The sequence below is a fragment of the Meleagris gallopavo genome, chromosome 7 (genome assembly GCF_905368555.1).
Source record: "Meleagris gallopavo chromosome 7, MGAL_WU_HG_1.1, whole genome shotgun sequence".
NCBI lineage: Eukaryota > Metazoa > Chordata > Aves > Galliformes > Phasianidae > Meleagris > Meleagris gallopavo.
This window is the reverse complement of record NC_139410.1, coordinates 3306504-3330585: the sequence shown is the minus strand read 5'-3', so window position 1 is coordinate 3330585 and position 24082 is coordinate 3306504. Positions and strand designations below refer to the sequence as shown.

The window sequence follows — 24082 nt, the reverse complement described above, 5'->3', positions numbered from 1 at the left end:
ACATAAATAAAAAGCTGAGGTGCTCTCCTGATAGACCTCAAAATCATGAAAAAAAAAAAAATAACAGTACTAAGAGGGCTATCCAGACCAAAATAAGTCAAGTAAAAAAGTCATTTGTAACATTTTCAAGTGCTATTTTCCTCTTTTTCTGTTTTTGGGAGAAACCTTGGCAAGTACATCCAAACCTGTCCCAAAAGGAGTGTTAATCAAAACTTTTCAAATATCATCAAGGATCTATTGAAATAATTTCAACATCTTTTTAGGGAAGATTCACTCATCATTAATCAAATGTCAAAGAGCTCCTAGGACTAACCGTTTGCAGATGAGCGGGAAGGCTAACATACTGACTCCAACCCAAACTGCCAAATATTTCTAGTGAGAGTAAAGAGATCAGATTGCATTCTTCAGCCAACAGCATTGGCAGGCTACTGTTACCAAAACTCACTGTATATAATAGCATAAAACCTAAGGCGTTTCTTAACAAGGAGGAATATTTATCATTGTTAAAGCAATAATGCTGAGCAAAATACAGCTGCTTTGAAAATATTACTCTATTACAAGGTTATGTATAGGCAAAGTATTTGTTTACAGTAAAATCACAACACTACTCAAAATGTGAACATGCCCATTTCAATTTCTGCTAACAGCTAAAAGAAGAGCCATGTCTTTCTCAGCTATTAGAGTGCTCTGGCAGCAAGACAGAATTCCAGCTATTTTCTTTAATAAGTGGATGGAGGCATTGTTTGGCTCGTATCAGACTGAGTTTACACATGTAAGTGTTTAATTTGCCCCTAAGATGAGGAACAAAATAAGCTATGCACAGAAGTTTTGCCACATCACAGCTATACGTAATCTCAGAAGGCCTCAGTGCCAGGGCAGAAAGAGGCCACTGGTGTCGCAAGCAGTGTCAGAAACATCAGGGAAAGGGTTAAGGATGCAGATCTTCACTTCTCCAGGCGTTGGATTTGGCTTAAGACTTGTTCAAGAACTTGATCAAGCTGTAACAACAACAGCACAAGCCACCATGAGCTGTACAGTCCAGGAGTAATCTCCATGCTCATGCTAACCAAGGAGTTTGTCTGTGTCCCCTCGGGTCACCACCACTTCGAAGCCTCACACAACAGGTATCCCATGACCCAGCTGTGTTTTGGGATCATTATTTAGTCCCAATTTTACTCCAATATTCACGCTCAGGTACCAAGCTTGCTGCTAACAGTAAGACTGCCAGTGTTAAAAAGGTAGGAGAAAAGAACAAGAGAGACAAGAAATTAGTCTTCCCATTAAAAAAAAAAAACATAATAGCATGACTGGAGTATTAATAACTGCTCCTACACTGCATGATTAGAACCTAGAAAATACAGCTTTCATTATTTTTAGCAGAAGGAAAATAGGCCAAATATGCTGGCATCCTTTTACTAAAGCTTTCTTACAGATACCCTTCAGGCAAGAAGCTCAGGTCAAGTTAAACATATGAATATGCATACTGAATGAAATGTAAATATATTTACAGTTATGTCACTCTGCAACGGAAAGACAGACTTGCATTCCCTTGAAGTGAGGTCAGAGGAAAATAGAGAGAGGTAAAAAAAAAAAACAAACAGCTAAATACAAATGTTGAGAACTTGGGATAATAGAAAACTTAGGCATAATCTTTAAGAAATGAAGATAAATATGCTATACCTGGGGAAATGGTAACTTCATGGATTATGTCAAAGATGAAGACATGCATAATTGATTTAGCTAGCTTAAGACAAATGAGACACATGGGGAGCCAAGAAAGTAATAGCTTTAAGGAACATCCATTAAGCTTAACTAAGTAAAATACAGTTTAGAACATGAAGAGTAGCTACCATAATTTAGATGTTTCTAGTTCCCATATTTTCATTAGTGGATACATTTCAGACCTCGCTGACAAAGGAACAGTTCTAGTTTGAGGAAAAAAATCCACACACACACACACACACACGCACAATATATATATACACACACAAGAACAGATCAATTTGCCATCAGTGAGCTTAGGGACCTGTTCACGCTAATATTAGTGATAAACGTAAGCATGATCCTGTGCTTAAAGCATGGAAAATGAGAAAAAAAATTCAGTCCAGTAAAATTCAGCCTGGCTGCAGATTCACAATTTGCATAGCACAGTTAAGCTTTTTTATATTTTTTTTCTTAAGAATTCTACTGCAATTCAAGACAACGCATAGAAGCAAAACTGATTTGTTATTTATGTTCCCTAGGAAAATGGTTTGAGCACCTTGACAGCTTTTTGGGCATAGCTGCTCTGCATGGACTGTAGACAAATTTTTTTTTTCTTTCAGAAACATAAAAGAGGATTTAACCACGAGACAACCTCTGCACTTGCTGCCCTTATGGGTTCTCACTCTTGAAATCTTTTCCATCTTCCTTGATCTTCCCTTGTGTATATGTTTCCATATACATAACCATTCTTCTATTACAGCCACACATACACATAAATTTAACTATATTGGTTTGCCATTCAGTGAGATTACGTTGATCCTTCCTGGCAAAACTAGATGCAAGAACTGAATGAGTTCTGACTCATTCAGTATGTAAAAAAAACCTAACTAATCACTGGATTAAACAGCACTAAACTTTTCACTGTCACTGTAAACACACATTCAAGCACTTATTTTTGTGGAGAAAAACTTAAACAAAGCATTAGCATGGAACACTGGACATTATACAATATACTTACCATGCTCTAGAAATCATAAAGTAACACAAAAAGTTCATAGATTCCAATGCTTTTAAATTGCAGTCAAACTACTTGCAGAGTACAAGGAATAGATCAGGAAATAGATGTTGTTATACACACTACTATTAAGTTGCATCAAAAGCAACTTCAAAAACAGTTAAAAAAAAAAAAAAAAGCAACCAACGGTTTTTACTTCAAGAATATCAGCATTACCAGAACTATTTGTAAATATAAGCCTGAGAAGCTGTTTGCACAGAAATTCTTAAAGCCTTGATCCATGCATGTTATTGTTAACATCCCAAAATTAAGTTCCTTAGAGGTAGTATTAGAAGTGCTATGCAGAATCACCATCGCTGGATCTAAAAAAAATTCAGTAACATCTGATTTTCTTCTTCAGAGCTGGAAACAGCAGTTGTTACAGCTCAGCAACTTATTGTGTTCAAGGTCTGTCTGCCTTGAGACACGTCCCTGGCTATTACACAGCCTTTGCTTTTGCCCTCAATCTTTCAAGGAAGGAAAGATATAAGGAAGGACTACACGTTTGTTTGTGTAGTCAAGCTATCCCAGCTGTTCCCTCTTCCTTCCCCTACTAGCTGCAGTCAATAGTGACGTGGTTAAAAAGAAATAACAAATTTTTAAAAGTTTTCTGCACTGCAACTGTCCCAATTAATAACTGAGCCATCCAAGGAGCCATCAGTTGGATTAATCATCCTTATCAGAAGGCAGTTCAGAGTTTTCCTAATGGCAACACGCACAGCGGTAGTACGGTACGAACACAGATTTGTTAATAGACACGAGGGCTCTGAGGTTGCTGCAGATCAACAAAGAATTTCTTGTGCAAAAAAAGCTAATCATGTCATCTTTGGATACTGCAATATGCAAATAAGTGAGCTGCTCAGAATTAACATTTGTAATTTGTTTTGACACTATACTGCCCCTGAATTTTAAATTATACCACACATTTTAGTAGATGGCTTTCTTTTTCAGTAGATTTAATTTAGATACATTTTGATTTAAATAAATTTGGACAGTTGCCGTGCATTTTGAAGAAGAGAAATAAGATTCAAAATAACTTGTAGAAGAAAATAAGGGGGCTGCTCTGAAAGTAACGCCTCCTGTTTTGTTGTGTTGGCCCACGACATCAGAGGTGGATGTTGCTGGTATGACAGCAGAGGTTGAACCTTCCCATGAATATTTCATTACATTTTATTGCTGTGTGACAGATGGCAGCACAGTATACGGCTATGCAGATATTTTTTTTTTTAATTTTTTATTTATTTATTTTTTACAAGCATAGCATGCAGGCTGTTGTTGATTGCTGGTGAAAATGCATAGCTAATGGTGATGTCTATGTTAATAAATAGTGCTTAGTAGCTAAGAATTTTCTCTATCCCATGACATTCTTGCACTCGTTGCATCTGCTGTAGCTTCCACAGTAATAAACAGGAGGATTTAATTTTGGAGCAACCTATGAGTAAGTAGGCATAGGCAAAAGCAGCATTTCCAGTCTGTTCTGTTGCTTGCTAGTCATAGTAAGTCAAGAAAAGGACCCAATAAATAGGATCACAGTGTAAGTTAGCTAGGTTAAAGGTAATTGTTAACCTTCTCCTACATTTTTTTTTTAATTGAAGGCTGTCAAATACAATTTGTTACTAGAAAACATGATCTGATTACTGTGACTACTAGCCCCACCTCATTAATGATACAAATCTATAGTGCTAAAGCCAACTATTATCAGCCAAAGATCTGTTCCTGCACCTTCATGAAGAGATGCATGATTATTTAAAAGCAAGACTTCAGACTTGCTTTTAGACACAATCAGCCATAACAATTGGAAAGCTCCCACCTGACATCAGAAAAATATATAAGTATATATTTTTTATTTCCTCTGCAATAGCAATGCTATTGAAGTGGCATACTATGAGCACACACCATATTCAAAGATGTTGGTAAACACAAATTCTACAGTAGCACAAATGCTTTCTACTCCAAAGACAAATTCTTTTCTATATATGCACACACACAATTATTACAGAAGATTTGTCTGTTCTGCTCAAAACATTCTTTACAGAGATATATTTACCAATAAATACATGTTTTTATACAGAAAGCTACTAAGTTAGATGCTTTAAGAAGTAAAGTGATAAGAAAGTTTTTTGGGGGGGGATGGAATATATGTTGCATCCCAATTAATTCTTCATTTTGCTTAGCATGACATAATTTGTTCCATGCAGTGTAAGTTACAAGTATGCTATTAAACCAGTTCTGCTCATCTTTTGGAACACGATGCTTGTCCATGCTTGCTGTATGAAAAGCTTTGTTTCTGCAGATCCAGCAAAGCTGATCATGTCTACATAAAAATGCTGAGACGTAGTATGTATACACCTCTACTGAAGCTTTAGGGGATTTGGTGGTTTGTGTTCATTAAAATTAATATACAGGGAGAAAAAACTGTACTAATTAGATGACTGACTTTCACCTAAGCACAATTTAACTTCAGGAAAATACATCTCACTGGGAATGGAATGCAGTGATGCTAACACGCACCTACCAAGCCTCACTTACCCTAGCAATACTCCTCAGCACATCTTCCCATCTGATCACGCAGCCAACCAAGCTAAGCAATTACTTAGCTTCTTCCTCTGATAGGAAACGTGTCTCTATGTGTGTCTAGATAACATTTAATATAAGGCAACTTCCTCTTAGTCAAACTGATCAATAAATTTAGTCAGTTTATCTGTGCCAGTTCTAAGGGTAATTTCCAGGACCATATGAGAAGCAGTATCACCCACTGAAATCAAGCAAAATTGTCACTCCTCTAACTTTGGAAGAATTTTACCCACAGAACTCAATGCTGAATGTATTTAGAGTGCCTTGCTGACTTATTTTCAACATAACATATTTTCAACAAGAAAGTTGAATTCATATCTGTAAAAAGGGAATTGTTCAAGTATTTCTTCCTTACTAGTTGTAGTTTTTGACTCCAGAAAATATAGGAAAGTTGAATTTCATTATGTTTGTGGGTGTTTGTTTTTTTTTTAAACTATGCTTTAAAATAATATTAATAATTAAGTACTTTCCAGATATTTTTTGCTTCCTTTTACAGCCTGAGCAGTCATGTTTCATGTAATCATTCAGATATTTTTAAAAACAGAAAGCACTGTGAAAAACAAAGTTAAGTGAATACTTAGATGTTTTGGAAGAAACACAAATATTCCCAGGCACTGTAAAAGCTCAATTGAAAAGGTGATACCTAGCACTTTCAATCTGTACAAGAGACTATTTGTCAAGTAGTCAAGCCAAGAAATGACCACAGAACATCTGGCAATTTATTTACAGCTCCGTGCATTTTAGTTCTAGAAATTTTATTTCTAAATTCTTTGGAAATCAAGAATTTGGATAGCTTAACTGTTTCCTCCAAACACCAAGATGAAAAATGAGGGGGGATACTGTTTCTCTCTTAATTACCTGTTATTACAGTGAAATAAAGGGGGAAAAATTGACACAGACATACAAAATATACAAAAACACCGAATCTAATGTTTGGAAAAGTTACTTTACATTACAGTGTCAAATGTAAAATAAATAAATAAATGATTTCCCCAGATATTTGGGTTACATTTTGAAGAGCTTTTCAAATTTCACTTGGACCTTACTGGTAATTTTGCAAGTATGGGATAAAAGGAAAGTCAAATGATCACAGATGTGTAGAGACATGTGCAGAAATATGGCAAACCACTGTAGAAGACCACTACCTTGGTACACACAGTGCCGGTTGACCAGATAGCTTCAGTTAATACACCCTTCAGAACAAGTGCAGACAGATAAGATGGCAGCTCTGAAGAATTATTTCAATATTAAAACAGCCCTTAATTGTGTAAGATGTGTTTCTGTCAATACATATCAATGTCTACCATAAAATATACACCTCTTTTTTTTTTGTTTTTGAGGGAGTAGCTGCGATTAAATAATGCTGATCTTCCCAGTTTTCCAGTGGGGTTAGAAGAGCTGAAGTAGCAGGTTGGGAAATGGACTTTTCATTAAACAAGCAGTCAAGCAGCATGTGTTACTATTGTCTACTGTACATCAAGTTGCAAAATTTTTCTGAGATCTCAGAGTCCCTGGCTGATGGGCCAGCAAGTATAGATTTTTCAAATTAGACAGAAGTGACAGCCTCACATCAGCTTTTGTGCTAGTAAAGACATGCAGAAATGTCTTCAATAGTCATTTCTCTGGTTTTAATTAGAATTTGGTCTTCTCTGTCCAGAACCTAAGGGGAATGTTTAACCAGTAACCTCTGAAACCAGCAGCAGTTAATGAAAAACACTCAGAAATTCAGAGCATTAGTTACAATACTGAAAATTAAGATCTACTAGAACAGGCACTACTGGTTCTCCTATAGCACATGGCTTTTGAGTCCACTACAAGCTTCAGAAAACTGAACCATCACCGTCTATCACTGCATGCTACACTCTAAATAATAATTTCCGTAAGTTGATTAGGAAAGCATGCAAGATTCTCAATATTTTATCAGAGATATAAGAGGCTTCTCTTATTCTTGCACTGTACAGGAGCACATATATGTTGCCTTCATCTTTCCTTGTCCTCAGTTGAATTTAACGTATTTCATAACTTCTGCTTTCCCCTAGAGCCCCTCAGCCTATTTCTGCTTAAACTATAGAATGTAAAACATTCACAAAAGCATCTAAACGGGGAAAGGTCCTTATGAATCACGGAGCTAATCATACAGCTTCACTCATGCCGTCACCTGAATGGTTAATCTCACAACAGTGCAAAGGGAATACAGGCAATGCAAGTCCGTACAGTTAAATAGCTTTCATTCAGGACCTGTATCAAATGACTATTTTGCTCTCCCGTTAACGTCTCCCTTTCTTTGTACTGCAATTTTCTTTAGCTTTCAGTAAGTCACTAAAATTAATTAAAAAAAAAATAAAATAGAGAGAGTGACTGCTTGTTCAAGAAACAATCACAAGCTTTCTTTAAAAAAGGTTGCAAAGCCCCCGAATGGTCAAGGTGACATCACTTTCCCCCTCAATTTTCAGCCACTTTGTTTAGTTTACAGTGCATAACTTGGGTCCGAAAAGCTGTAGGCTATTATTAAAAGAAACATTTAGCAGATTGTAGTATCAGAAATTTCCCAACACCTAATGATGATAAGGATTACAAAAAACAATTTTAATGCTGGCTGATCATTATCCTAGCAACACTAAAGCAGAGAAATGATCCCCTGCTTTCTATTTTTTTTAAGGAAGTTCTTCACACAAAAAAATAAGTATTCTCTTCAACCTTTATGACTTAACTTTAGGCAAAGGGAAAATACAGCCAAGAGAACAATCAAAAGTTCTTCTCTCTCAGTAGTGCAGCTATACCAAGACTACTTAACAGAGTGTTGCAGACAGTGTAAGCCAGCTAAAAGTTCCCCGGGTAGAGTAAATCAACCTAAGTACTGAGATCAGAGGAACTGTATTCTCATGCCTCCCCTCCAGCTCAGGCCCTCAGACCCTGGAATGGACCCTTTCGATGTTTGATTTGAAGTGTTAGGATGCTGTAAAGTGCAAATTGTGGATGTAATCAATTGCAGTAGCCTGTAATCTTCAATGGAAGCAAATATAGCTCAACATGGGGTCTTTAAAGAAAACTATCCCCAGAAATCAGCAGCCACAAGCAGTTCTTGACATAAACCTTGCTAATACAATCATATCCTTTCTCACATAGTGTCTTTTTGTTGATTAATGAAAATAGCATTCTAGCTTCTGTATCAGTCCAAGTAGTGGCTGGAAGTTAAGGACAATACAACTACTCTATATTTAACTGATTACATCTATAGCTTTTCCTTCTTTCTTTTTCTCCCCTATTTCACCAGCTTCCTGGTTACTGGTCTTGTTGAAGGATCACTTTCTGAAGAAGCTTTAGATCCAACTGAACTGCTGGTCAAGCTTCCATTTCCCATGTAAGTTTGTTCACTGGCTATTTATGACAACATGCGATGGTAAGAAATTAAAACAAACAAGCCAACCCCTAAAACCAACCCATTTAAATGTAAACAATTTATTTTGTTCCTTAACTAAAAATAATAATGGGCATTCCCAATCTTTCTCTTGTTGCGCAAGTACAAGGTAATCCTTTTATCAGACTGTCTAGTGAAGGCATGACTCTGTGGCAGCCTTCCACCTCTGATACTTAAAACTTCTACCTTTCATAATTCCAGAGGGAGTTCAGCTTCTTCCCATTAAAAATGAATAATAAAATTCAAAGCATTCACCATAATGGGGTTAGAAAGAGATGTTTTGCTTCTTATAGCTATATCAGTGATTGAAAAGCCAGTTGAAACCATTGTAAAATTAGGGAAGAGGTCATCAATACATGGCCAGTGAGAAAAAGCTTCTTAAAAAGAGCTTTTGGATTTAATTAAAAGATTATTTCTTGCTGGAGGGAAAGAAGACCAGTGCTAATTATTTATTTCTCTTGACCTGAGTTGAAACTCTAAGAAAATTTCTATTTTCTTCTCTTTTCATTTTTTTCCTTTATCTGTAATACCTACTCCAAGGCCAGCAGTCATGGCAAGGTCTGCTTCTTGTCTACTCTGCCCTGGTGAGGCCGTATCTGGAACTCTGGGTCGAGTTCTGGGTTCCCCAATTCAAGACAGACAGGGATCTTCTAGAGAAGGTCCAGTGGAGAGCCACAAATGTGATTAGGAGCCTTCTGCGTCTCCCTTATGAGGAAAGGCTGAGAGATCAGGGGCTTTTCAGTCTGGAGAAGACTGATAGATCCTATCAATGCTGACAAATAAAAGGTGGGTGACAAGTGGATGAGCCCAGCAACAGAAGAAAGGGCAAAAGTTATAAAACTAGAAGATAGGAAGTAAAATATCAGCACTAGAAAGAACTTTACTTAGAGGGTGATGGAGCAGACAGCTGGAACAGACAGCCCAGAAAGGTTGAGGAGTCTCCTCTGGAGATAACGAAAACCCACCTGGATGCTTTCCTGTGCAACCTATTGTAGGAAACCTGCTTTAACAAAGGGGTTGGACTAGATGATCTCCAGATGTCCAATCCAAACCCTATGATTCTGTGATTCCGATAGATTCTCTTCTCCAGACTGAAGAAACCCAGCTCCTTCAACTTCTCTTCATAGGACAGGTGCTCCAGCCCTCTGATCATCTTCACAGCTCTCCTCTGGACCTGCTTTAACAGCTCCACGTACATTTTGTGCTGGGGTCACCAGATCTGGTTGCAGGACTTCAGATAGGGGCTCATGAGAGCAGAAGGGAGGGAGACATTTACCTCCTTTGCCCTGCTGCCACCCCTCTGTTGATGCAGCCCAGGATACTATTGGCATTCCAGGCTTCAAGAGCACAGTGCTGGCTCATGTCCAACTTTTCATCCATCAGGACCCCCAGGTCCTCATCCATAGGGCTGCTCTCAGTGCATTCTTCTCACAGTCAGTACTAGTGTCTAGGATTGCCTCGACCCAAGTGCAGCACCTTGCACTTGGCCTTGTTGAACCTCGTTAGATTCTCAAGGGCTCGCTTTTCAAGCCTGTCCAGGTTCCTTCTGGATGGCGTGCCTCCCTTCTGTTGTGCCAACTGCACCACTCAGCTTAGTGCTGTCAGCAAACTTGCTGAGTGTACATTCAGTCCTACTGTCTGTATCATTGATAAAGATGTTGAAGAGCACTAGTCCCAAGACAGACCCCTGAAGGACACCACACATGACTGGTCTCCATCTGAACATAAAGTCATTGACAGCAACTCTGGCTATGACCATCCAATCAATTTCTAATCCACCTAATAGTCCAGCTTTCAAATACAGATTTCTCCAACTTAGAGATAAGGATGTTGTATGGGACCATGTGTAAGGCCTTGCACAAGTCCAGACAGATGAAATCAACTGCTCTTCCTTTGTCCACTGATGCTGTTACACCATAGCATAAGGCAGTTAGGTTAGTCAGGCACTTATCTCCCTTTTGAAGCCATGCTGGCTGCCTCAGATCACCTCCTCATCTTGCATGTGCCTTAACATCTCTTCCAGGAGGATCCACTCCATGATCCTCTTAGGGAGAGAGGTAAGGCACACGAGCCTCACTGCTGTCTGCAGTGGATATGTTATTGTTGTCTAGGCAAAATTTACATTTAGCTTGCTCCAAAAGTAATGCCTCCTTTTTATTTTTATGGGAACTACAACAGCTACAAGGAGTGCAAGAGCACCATTGGATAGAGCAAGTTCTCAGTTACAAAACACTGTTTATGAACATAGACACCGCCATTAGCTATGTACTTTCACCAGCAATCAGCAAGAGCCTACATGCTGCGCTTTTAAAATCTGCATAGCCATCCAGAATGTAGCTTATCTTTTGTGTCACTGTCACCATTAATGAAACGCACCACCATCTGCCTCACTGTGCTGACATCCGCTGTTTGCTCTCCATAAACATTCAGCGAGTGACAATGCATGTCAGTCAGTTCCATTTTTTCCAGTACGAAGGAATTCAGTGACACACCTCCTTCATTCACACTTCCATGTCAGACGCCGTTCTGTCAGACTGCCCCTCTCTTGTCGTCTGCCACATGGCACCAAAATGTAACGGAATACTGGTGGGACGGTTCAACTTCTACTGCCATACCATCACCATCCGTTTCTGACATTTTGGGTCAATATAATAAATTGAGGCATTACTTTCAGAGTAGCCTTCATATATATACATAAATACATACATTTTGTTACCATCACTTTCCACAAGAGGGTCCGCGTGTTAAAAAGTTGAGACCATGTGCTATACCATCTCCTTTATCATTGCTTTAAACACAAGTTTTGCTAAACACACTTAATATACTTTAGCCAATAAATTCTCTATACTTCCAGACATAATGCTATATTGAAACAAGTTTAAAACTGTGCCAAAGAGCTAATAGCAAGGAAATGTATAACTACAAAACATACCATATGCCTCACTGTTAAGAGAAAATTTGTGATCATGCTCATCAGTTCTATAGGAGGCACACTCATTCACAACGCTGACAGAAATTACTGCAGTATTTTGTTTGAAGTTGAGAGTTATTTACCAAATAGATTTGAGGATCTTCCAGCTTGTTAAAGGTGCTAGCGGTTAATGTGTGCTATTTTTGAAAAAGGAAATGAGCTTCAGAAACGAGTTTGATTTTTCTGTCAAAAAGTCAAACTGTACTTGAAGTTGTGCATCATTTATCTGTCTGAATGTGCCGAGATGCTTTAAGGAAAAATTATACTCCATATTTCTCAGACAATGTGCCTTCAATAAGGCAAATATACATGAGCTTCCTGGCTATTGTACTGTACCTCTTAAACTAAGAATGTTTATATGAGTATTCAATTGTGCTATTCACACTGCTCAAAAAAAAAAAAAAAAGTATCTACAAAAAAGTGCTTTTTAATCTCAATTTAACTTTAGCACACATTATCAAAAGTCATCTGAATAAAATAGACAAGGGAAAGCCTGATAAATGATCCTTCATTTCTACATTTTGTATGTGATATCATGGACAACTTTTGCTGCACTGCACTCGTCTGTCAGGTTGCCTGTGAAAATGAACAGCCAAAAACTTATGTTGTCTTTCTTTACAGAAATTTCCATTAGAAGCACAAGAAAAAAAAAAAAAAGGGAGGTGGTCATTGCACATGCAGGGATGGCTTAAACAGCCAGAAGTGGTTTAGAGTAAGTTTTATCTATTTTATTGATTAATCATGATTCTAAATTTTAGCATGCATTTCCCAAAATGATTAATTTTCTAGTTAATTCAAAACAATAAATAAGGCTTTCAGAAAGAGATCATTAAAGTGGGAAGAAAAAAAATAACTAAGTAGCGTATTACGTAGTATGTTATTTGGGGGGAAGGAAGGAAGTTTTCACGAGAAAAAACACAGAATTCAAATCCTGGTGCCAAAAGATAAGTGGATAATTTGACATCTTGTTTCCAGCCTCACAGCTGGAAATTCCCTGTTAGCATCTGGTCTTGTATCACAATCTTGGAGGTGCACAGGACAGCTGTCTGTACACAACCTGTTAACTAACCAGCAGTTGCTGGTAATGACAAGTCACTACATTACAAGTCTAGATAAATCTAAATTATGTATAAAGATGAATATGACAAAAATACATATGTGAGTAGCTGTAAAAGTAATGGATTCTATTCTCTCTTTCAAGTGAGAATAGCTGTCAATAAATGGTTCAATTGAAAATACCTCGTGCTTAAACATAAACAACAGCAAGAAAGAGAGATCAGAATCCCCAGAAAAATTCCTCTTGCAAATTCTGGTAATGGTTGGAAAGCCTGCTCACAGAAATCAAAAAGCATGGAAGATGTTCTTTGCGCTCAGAGCCCACACCTGCGTATAAACGAAACATGGCAGTGATCACCATGAAAACAGCAAAGTAATCCTCTTTACAAATCATACATGTTCAGTACAAAGAAAACAAAATTGCTCAAAGAAAGATTTTCTGAATGAACTCAGAAAGCAAATTGGGAAATGTTTAATCTTTGTTGCTTTTCCTCAATTTAATTTTGAATCCATACTTTGTGTTACTTTACTTTACCCTTGTTGTGTTACTTTACCCCAGCTACATGAGTGTATAGCAGGTTTTTTGATAGCAAAGCCTGAGTAAGGTAAGTTGTGGTACTGTTTTTGATACAAGTGCTATGTGCTATGGCCCAGTTCCAAGCCCAGCTGTCACGCTCGGAGCACTGCAAACTTACTGTATCTACATCTGTCCCATACTACATCTTTGAAACATAACATGTCATTAGCAGATAAATTCATGCGTATCAGGGAGATAGTCATGGTACTAGATAAACTTACAGTAAAATAATAATAACATACTATATTATTTATTATATAATTTTATATAATTTTATGTAATTATTATATATTATTATAACTCTATTTCTAAGTTATATATAAAAAAAAAAAGCTAACAAGCAATGCTTCAAACTATCTTTCAAATAATGCTTTCCTGCTTGTGCAATCTAACGTGAACATTCAGATTCTTAAGAGCATTGTCTTTTAAACTTTTCTGAGCTGCTACAGCAGATCATTCAAACAAACTGTACATACCAGGTTTTCCAAGCAAAATGCTGGAGGCACAACCAGAGCACCGTTAAATCTAAGCTGAACAAATACACACAGAAGCATCGTTGGTTTACCCCGAGTGACTCCTGTATTCAGCTGGTTACCCCACTACTGAGTGAACACATCATAGGCTTGTCAGCCTCTGGTTACCACATGTTCCTGTGGTACACCCTCAGAGCCAGTGAAGTGGGAATCACCCGACTACAGGGCGGGTGGACAGAAAGTGCACCTCAGGCTGGAAGCAGCAGATGGTGGTTATGCTCGTTTGTATTAGATTCATACACAAAGCAGTTTTAACTTATTCATAAAAAGAGCCACTGAAAGATTTCATGGAAGTCTGAGACACCCTTCTATTCATTTTTGAAAGTGGATTTCAGGTTAGAAAATGAAAGAGATGCACCGGGTAAGGCTGCTTCAAAGAAGCCACACAATCGGGTTACCTAATTTTTCATAATGTAATCTTTTTCATAATATAATCATAAGCCATTTATTAATTATTGCCAGGTAGGCACATTATTAGTTGCATTAACACAAAGAGGCATCACCTACATGGTGGAGCACAGCCTCCACAGGAGCCTGTGGTACCATTTCAGCCCTCAGAGAGCAGTAAACCCAACATACGGCAACACAGACTCCTAAAATACCAGGAAATATGAGAGATGTGCAGAAAAATCTAGTTAGCTCCATTAATTACTGAGCAGGAGTAGGAACTTTATGATCTACCCACTGATTCATATGAACTAACCCCATTCAGTGGATGCTGTTTGAAGATACTCTGTGCTGTCTCCAGGCTCAAAGCTGTGTTAATGAGGGCAGCTCTCCCACAGAGGGAGCTGACAACACTGCAGCAGGCAACAGAGGCTCTGGCACCATGCTGAATCTTGAAAAGAAAGCCTGCTTCCACCCATTTTAATGCCTTCATTTCCACGTGAACATTCAGCAAAGATAATTCAATATACAGTGATTTGCTAGCCAAGTTACAGAGCAATAATGTACATAAAACAGAAGAAATAAGCATAAATTGTTGAGGAACACTAGTCTGAGAGTTCATTGTAATGAGCTGAGGCAGGGATATGTAATGGCTATTATGTTTCACTAACACAGATGTTTCCTTGCTTTTCAAATACATCTTACAAAAACATTTGCATCTATGAAATATTTTTTTACTGATTTCAAGCTAGAATTCCATGACACAGTACATTTGAGGCTAATGTTAGGAAATATGTAGGTGCACAAGGTGTCCCAACGCTACAGTTTAAATAACTGAGTTTCCAGACACGAGTGTTCTAAACAACACCAGTGCACACAACTTTACACGAGCAACTCGCTACGCCATCCAGATAACAGCATATAGTTCAAATGAACTGTTTCAAACATCAGCAACACACATTTTGTGCAAGAGTACAGTGCTGTACTGTACCAAATCCATTTGTACAACACGAACTTCTGAAATCTACATCTCCCTAATGCAGTCTCCTCCACAGATGAAAAATACTTCGATAACCTGAAACATAAACTCTCCCTAAAGCACTAGGGAAGAAGTACTGCAGATATAAATTAACCTTACTCCTTACTTGACATTAGATATACACTCCTCCTCACTCCTCAGGGGCTTGGGTTTTGCTTTAATAGTCACCTTTTGAACTGCTCTACTCATACACAAGTTTTAAAAAAATGCAGTTTCCCACTCTTAAAGAAGAGGAGAAAAATGACTTCACTCTTAAATACAAGTGTAATGTTAAAGAAACAGTGAGTAAAGTCATGAAATAAACTGTAAAATTAAATTAAACTTACCTGATTTCTTGCTAGCGTGCTATTTCAGACAACAGGAAGTGATTATATTTTCATGAAGGTAGAAAGTAAGCTTTATCTCACTGACTTTATTCTCAACACTTCAATCTTCCAGAGGTACTCCTGCTGCAAGCTCCATTACACTGAAAGAATAAATAATACAAATATAACTTGGTCACAAAAAAAAACACCGTAGTTGTAGTTACTTATAACAATCCCATTGATTACCAGTCATTATCTCATAATTATGCTTGTAAATAATTATGCACATTTTCAAGGAATATAAACTTTAAACCTTTTCGTATTTACAAGTTCTATCTTTTTACCTTGTTTTTTTTAATGCTGTTGAAGATGTCTAACTGTAAACCATTGTAATTGAAGTCGTGAATAATATAGCAATTAAGGAGGTATCAATCTTGCTCTTCAGCAGAGTTGGAAAACCTTTTTTGCAAATTAGGGTGCATGTACTGAAGGCCCTGATGGCCAAGTGTATACCATAATTCCCAACTTGCTAGTCTAGTTATCTTGCAAAGATTTCATTCCAACATTCCTGCCTGGCAACAGGCTTCTACTTCATGAAAAATCTATAGAAAAAAACTGGCATCCTCTTCTTTTCCTTTTCAGTCGGGGAGAACACCAGCTGGGCTAAATAGAGAACACAAATGTTTTCAATTGTATTCACCTGGCAGCAGTAGAGACAATTCTTCAACAGAGAAGGAACAAACTGAGAGTGGTGTAGATGCCTCAAATGACTAACCAGGTTTGCAAGAAGATAAATCAGAGTTTGGGAAAGGAAGGCTGAAAATTTTATTAAGGTAAAATCAGAAATCATTGATATGTTTTTCCAACAAATCCGTATTTATTTATGTATAACTAGAAATAATGAAGAAAATACATTTTAGGTGTGTAGAACAAGTCTAAAGGCCCAGAGAAAGACAGACAAGGAAGAATAAGAATCATGGGTTTCTTTCTTATTTAAAAGAGATGTACTGAGTCACAGTGACATCCTTCACAGAAATACACTTTTTATGTGTCATCCAAGGCATTTAATTGTATCTGATAAATTCCGCATAGATTGTATTTGATAAAATTAATTGGCTACAAGTTGCACTCTATGAAACTGTCCTGTGCCACACTTTCTGACTCAGTGATTCCTGAACACCATACATTATCGACAATAAAACTCAAAAATCCCAAACAAAAAATACCAACCCTCTGAGAGTATGTAAAAAAATAGAAATAAAAAGGCAATGAAAGGAGGTTAGCTAGAAATACAGGATTCCCTTTGCAACACCTGGCAAAACATTTGCTGTTTTGAAGGATTACAGTAAATCTGTTCATCAATAAATCAGGTAAAACAACTTCCCTGTGCAGAGTATTTTTGGAGGAGTACTAAAGCTGCAGGAGGAGATTGCTGCATTTCATGTAAGATGACAGCTGCCACATAGGTTTGCATTTAAAATTTTTCAGAGGAAAAAATATGTTGCAGAAATAGATAGATACATGCAGAAGCTAAAGATTAACAATGATGGAAGTTCTATTCTTGAGAAATAATATAACTGGGAAAAAGGTTAATACAACAGTTCACCCACTTAGAGCACGAGCTTGAAGTTAACATCCATCTTTTTCTCTCAATAATAAAGGAATGAGTCGCTCAGATTCTTCAAAACAGTGAAAGACACAAATGTTTAGCTAATCAAGTTTCTTAACCTTGCCGAAATTACAAATGTTATAATTTAAGAGTAAGCCATATTGAAATGAAATTAATTTAGAAGTACATATTTAAAATTTCCATTTACATAAGAGGCAAGTTTTGAAACTTGGCAGAATAAAGTGTGAAAGAGAACACTTTTAACATAACTGAGCCGATGTAAGTGGCTGCAGTAAGAAGACAATGGCTGTCCTTTTACATCAGGATACACAAAAACTGAAGCCTAGAAGTTTTCTGCATTTTGATGCTAGGTCAAAAATTGAGCTCAGTTGTTGAATAGGAAAGGTGGCCTGAACATTCACTGATGAAGATAAAAGGTGACACGTTGTTAAAGAGCAGTGCTGCAGAACAACAAACTGCCCTGAACTTGGGGGTGGGCCTGTGCAAACTTTTCCTCTTTTTGTGGCTGCCCTTTATGTCCTCCCAAAAAGATTAAAAGGATTTTAAGCTAGAAGGAGTTGCGTTGGAATATAGGCCAACATATTTAATGCTGGAGAAGCAACTGGGCAAGTAAAAATAGAAAAAGGATTTATAAGCAACTCTGCCTTCTGCAATCTTCATTTCCACTGAAATTCTGAGTTGAAGCAAATTCTGCCCAGTCCTTTCCAGCCCCCAGGAGCCTCATTTATTTAATCCCCTCTGATGCTGCTCCTTGCTGTAGAATCCTAACTGCTACTGTGAATCACTTGTGTCCTCCAAGATGGTCTTTCCCTGACTGTGCTCAATGGATCCCAGGGGAAGAAAAAATGTCCTGCTACTATTTTTCCCCATGGGGATCCTCTGTCCTGGTCACTCCATTGAAGAACCTAGCGTGTAATGGGAGCACATAAGTAAAATCATCCTTCAGAGTTAACATTAGCTGAAAATACTAAAAGCAACACAATAACACCATCAGTAATAGAGACATGAACTGGGAGAGATTTGGAGCCTGCAGGCACACCTTCTAGAGCATTACATTAAAACAGACTGAAATTAAGTCCAGAGCTGCATCTTGTCAGTGCTGCACCATGTGTGTGCCCATCTGATTCAAAGACAACAGAGCTGCTCAATTTCACTTGAAACGTAGACGTTAAGATAACGATTTTCAGAAATACTTCCAAGAAAGTCAGCTATAGCTAACAAAGCAGGGTACTCAGCATGGCACACTTCCAACCTGTCTTAACAATTTGAAATAAAACTGATAAGGCTCACTTCATAAGCCAAAAATGCAAGGGCTGCCTCCTATTTTATTCTGTTGGCCCATGTCAGAGGCAAATGTTGGTATACTGGTATATACTCAGTGGAGGCTAAACCTTCCCACCAATATTCTGCTACATTTTGTTGCTGTGCAACAGATGGCAGCAGAGGGGCAGGCTGACATAGAAGTGCACAGAAAGCAAAAGGGTGGAATTGAATTCCTCCATGTGGAAAAAACGGCACCCAGTATGCTTGCTGAATGCTTATGGAGACCAAACAGTGGATGTGAGCACAGTGAGGCAGTGGGTGGTGTGTTTCAGTAGTGCTGACAGTGATGTGAAAGACAATCTGCTGCAATCTGGATCGCCATGCACAGCTGTTGCATCACAAAATGAAGAGCGTCTTGATCAGCTCATTCATACAAATCAGCTAGTGGTGGTAAATGTGCTGAAAAATAGTGTTTTGTAGCCAAGAATTTGCTCGATCAAACAGTATTCTTGTGCTCTTTGTATCTGTTCTAGTTTCCATGGAAATAAATAGGAAGCATTACTTTCAGAGCGACCTATGTACAGGCTAAGTAGAAAAGCTAACTGTGCCACAAGAAAAATTTACCCCCAAAGCAAAGCCAAGATTTGTTTCTCTAGTCTTGGAAACAAGCAAGCAAACAAGCCCTAGCTCTGGAAATCTTAATTCTCTCTCTCTTTTCTGCCATCCTTTTCTAGAGCATACTTGGCTAAACAAGAAATTACATACATTTGTTTTCACTAAGCATACGGTATCAGAAATGAACATCTCTGGCAACAGTCTGCAATTTAATGGGAACGGATTTAAGGAACGTTTCATGTCATATGAGTAACATCATTTTAAGCTCTTCTTATCCTCAGCTCCTAGACGACAGTGATGTGCAAATTAATATAACGCTTAAACTGCAGAATTATAAAAAATAATCTAATGTTTTTTTTTTCCACCAGAAAATTAGACAAAAAAATATCCGGGTTAAAAGAAACGGACATCAGAGTTGGTTACTTGCACATAGATAAAGCAAAACAAACATAATTATGCTTCTTAAAAATGATGCTGTGCATAACTTTGAGGGGAAAGAGCAGCTCTAAGTAGTTGTGTGTTACCCAAAGCCTTGCAATGCTTTGGAGTCGGAAGCCAGGACTAAGAGTACGTCAGAGAAATATGTGAAGTTATCTCCTAATCATTTGACTTGTTGGATGTCCTGACATGGGACGCAGATTCAAGCAGTTTTATCTGAGTGCAAATGCCTTCTGTGAAAGCCTTGGAGGACTATGAAGACAGAGAAGAAGGATTCTTTATACAGTCTCGTTGAAGATGTCAATTTCTAGTGTGCATATTCAAAGTAACTCAAAAAAAACTTAGCTGAAAGCAATTCAACATTAGGTTTTTTGTTTGTTTAATCTCAAACAAGCATATTCTGGCACAAGACCAGTTTCCAATCAAGGAATTGAATAATTCAATAATCGCTAGCATTTTCTGTCAAAAAACTTCACAAAGTCTCATCAAAAGGACTGCATTCTTCTAGGGCTAAACAGAAGGATGAGAGACAACTGCATTTCAGCACATCATTGACAGAACTCAGCAGGTATCACTACAAGAAGAGTTACAAAGCATATTTCATTGAAGGCAAAGTACTATAATAGGAATTTCATTTTGCACATGAATGTTTCCTGTGTGATATTTTCCAGTTTGTTTATTCATCAGCTGAAACTTACGACTACAAATGTGAAGGTGACACGAGCAGTGAATTTTGTATTTTCAAAGTGTAAGACGGGGTATTAACCTTTTAATGACTCTTCATTCAAACCCAGATTTCAGAGTAAAAAGTAAAATAACCTATTGTCTCTGTAACATTAAGCAAGAGAGGAAATCCACGTTCACAGTGTGGAGAAACACTGCATACAAAAGATTTGATGCTGCCTGAATGTGTTTGGTCACATAGTGACCCACAACCAGCAGGATCATCAATGGAGCAAAATAAAAATATACTTGAAAATTTAGCTCAAAGGCTTCCTATTGGTTCTGATCCAGAAAGACATCTTCCAAAAGCTTTTTTTTTTTTTTTAATTTAATTAAAATAAATATGCAAGAGAGCCTAATTCCAAACGTCAGTAAATGCATAGTGAACTTACTTTAGTAGGGGTCCAACAGGCTCAGAGAACTGATAACAGATGTTACAGAGAAAAGTTACGAAGACTACTTAGAAAAGAAGGACAAGAACAAAACAGGAAATACAGGATTTCAATTTCCTGGGATGTGAACCACAGGTAGTTTAAAAACATAAAAATCTTATGTATGACTACCATCAGATATTTTTTCTTTTTTGAGTACTCTTCTTTTAAGGCAAGAATCTAGATACGAAGTAGATAAATGTTATCTGAAAATAATTCCTAAGAGCTGTAAAATGTTCAATCACTAGTTTTCCACAACCCAGAAAATAAACTAGCAGGCATAGCAAGCGACTTTTTTTCCTGTGCTCTATGGGGTTTTATCAGGAAGAATATACCTTTTCCTATGCCCAATTTATCTAGAGGAGGAATTAGATGTATTACCCAGCCAGGCCTTTTCCTACATTGGGTTACTGCTGTATGGCATTCTAGACAGGCAGTTTTCCTCTATTTAATTATGCCTACCACCCACATGTGTGAAGTCAACCTCACATACTTGACTTTCCATTAGGAGCAGCGTATACTTTTTGGGAATATTCTGTCAACCTGTAACATATCATGAGTTAGCAGCTTTCTTGACATTATCAGCTAAATGTGAGACAGTAAGAATGTGGAAAATCCTCATTCACTACCGACTTCAAGCCAGGGAATCAGGGCCAAGGGAACTCTGGAGAGATAATCTATGGCATCAGTATCCAAAATAGGAAAGTATTATTTTTCTTACACTGACTAACTGTCAGAAAAATTAAGACCCATACCTTTGGTTCCTGAGTCGTTCCAGATTTTAGATCGTTAAGCTGAGTGTCTTGTTTATGGCCATGCACTTAATGTGCAGCATTTACTGAGATGCTGTAAGTGCTTTCTAGCATTAGAAGTGATCATTTATTGCAACTAACTTGACTTCAGTCTACTTCAGACAAAATTTCCATGATGCAGGTCATAGATTTTCTCACTGGCCTCTAAAGAGAACCAAAACCATCTCCTCCTTCTGCCCAATTTCATTAATGAAAAAACAGGGCCTTCATACAGCCCTCATCCAAGATCTACAAACGAAAGCTGAGTATCAGTGCAGTTTCCTTCCAGTGCAGAAATACCTTGTCTCTTTAATTCTTTTAGATGTTAATTAAGACATTTTTTTTCTCTTAAAAAGTGCTCTGTAGATTCAGACTAGCAAAGGATATGTCATGCTATGTTTTAGTTGCTATGGTAACTAATTCTTTCTGAAAGAGAGAAACAAAACAAATTTGTACATGTCCCTTTTTCACTATGAACAAAGAAGTTCTAAATAGTCTTTATTTTGCAGCCCATTGCCTTCCTTTGTTTCATTCTTATGTAAAAATGTTTACAACTGATTTAGTACAGAAAATAAGTTTTTTTTTCTTTCCAAATGAGCATTCTGAGTTTCTCATTTTCATGGAGTATCAGAAAAGCAATTCAAACTCAGAAATAAAAGGAATTTGTGAAAGAGGATTGATTCAGATCCAGCTCTGTGAATGATTTTTTCATTTGTGTGAAGGTATAAGACGAATGAAGAGTCTTTAGAGGACATAGTTTGGGTTAGAAATGGTTACATTTCCTAGAAAAAGAATAGCTGGTGCAGAATTAGGGCAAATCTTACCATATTGCTCTACTTCTATCTGTCTTGAAGCAGAAGAAGAACTTCAGGTCTGGAAAGATTCTTCGTGTATTAACAGCCTCTATCCTTGCAGTGGAATGCAGATTTGGTTTATATTGCCCTCTTACTCATTACGAGGTATCTCATGCCTTACGTATTGTTTACTGCTGACAGAGAAATTCTGAGCTGTGCTTGCTGTGTCTGACAGTGGCACAGAATAACTCTTCAAAGAGAACTATTGCTATCAACTGGATAAAAGAGAAATGGCCTCCTGAAACCTCTGTATCACTCAGTAGCCTTCTGAAGCTCTCCCAGTTTGGTCAGCCTTCTCTACAGACCCTCAAACAAAACAGCCACTGCAAGCAGCAGCCCTTTGCCCCATCACAGCAGTGCACCTGCTGCAATGACAACACAAAAACACTGCAACAAAAGAGAGAAGTGGCCGTTTCTAAAGCTAAAATAAGAAAAAAAAGGTGATGGTGGTTGGTAAGAATGAAAACAAAGTTTTGGTTTAAAAAAAAAAAAAAACTCCCCAAATGACATAAAAAGAAGCATAATTTGTATTTCTTCTCTCCTTCTTTTCCTTCTCTCCTCATTACAAAAAAACGAGCAATTACATTCATTGGCTTTGTTATCAATGTGCGGGCAAAGGACATCCATGTTTCACCACACAGAAAACTGCAGAAAAAAAGCTTTTCCACAAACATCACTTAGGAATTACAACCATTCAATAAATGGCTCCACTTGAAAAAACTCCAAGCATCAAATTATATTTGTTCACCTGCCTACAACAACAACAAAGTCATCTACATAAGATAAATGTAGCTCAGCTGCAACAATGCTCCCCTTCAAATGGTAGCATGTCAGAACTGGTATTCTATAAAGGAGAGGAAAATCCTTAATTGCTGCCTTCCCTTAAGAGGAAACAAGCACAACGAATATGTGCATTGCGCATCACCATTTTCTGTATTTAGAAGAAAGAATAGGGGGAAAAAAAAATGCTTATTGCAGAAAAGAGTTCAATGATCATGACTGATTTTCCAGTATCCATATCAAGAGCTGGATGAAGTCGTTTGCACCCTCAGATAAAATCCTGCATGTCCTAAGAGACGCTACAACAGAGATGAGAGTTATCTGGAGAAGCTTTAATTCTGGCCTCTATTATATGGAATATTTTGTTTTAATGGTGTCAGCAAAGCAACTGCAGGAAAGAAAGGAAACCAGGTAGAAACTAACCTGGAAGTATGACTAGCAAATAACGTAAAGGATGTAGATCTCTGAAAATAAAGTGGCATACCCATACCTAAGGGGAAAGGAAGAGCTGCAAAGGCTTCTGGAAATGTTTAGGGCAATTTCAGACCAGCTAATTACACAGTTGAGGGAGCTGAGCTCAGATAGCTCTGGTGATGGCAATAGAGCTGCTTCATCTAGGTCACAGAACTGCTAAGGCTGAGGTTTTTCTGTCTGAAGGACTTTTATAGCTCCCATCTGCATAGTATCTAAGAGTCTTACACACTTTCAATGTGTTTATTCTCAAAACATCCCTGTGAGGCTCCGAAGCATCAATATCACCATTTTATTTATAGGAAACTAAAGTTCAAAGACCAGCAGGAAGGTCAGTTAGTTGTCATCGTGCTCCCCACTCCACCCCCAGGTCTGGGATCTTACTGACCCTGTCCTCATGGGATGCACCAGATGAATGCGACCCTAGGGCTCTGTCCTTTGCCAGGGCCCAGCTGCCAGCAGAAAGCA

General features: G+C 37.8%; 1 long non-coding RNA gene across 1 annotated transcript in view; it reads right to left on the bottom strand.

The window, feature by feature from the left end:
- LOC104911625 (uncharacterized) overlaps nucleotides 1-24082 on the bottom strand; it is a 231466-nt gene that overhangs the window by 108869 nt on the left and 98515 nt on the right. The window contains exon 13 of the long non-coding RNA XR_014884394.1: nucleotides 15640-15779. This is a non-coding gene — a long non-coding RNA (uncharacterized LOC104911625). The remainder of the gene's footprint in view (nucleotides 1-15639; nucleotides 15780-24082) is intronic.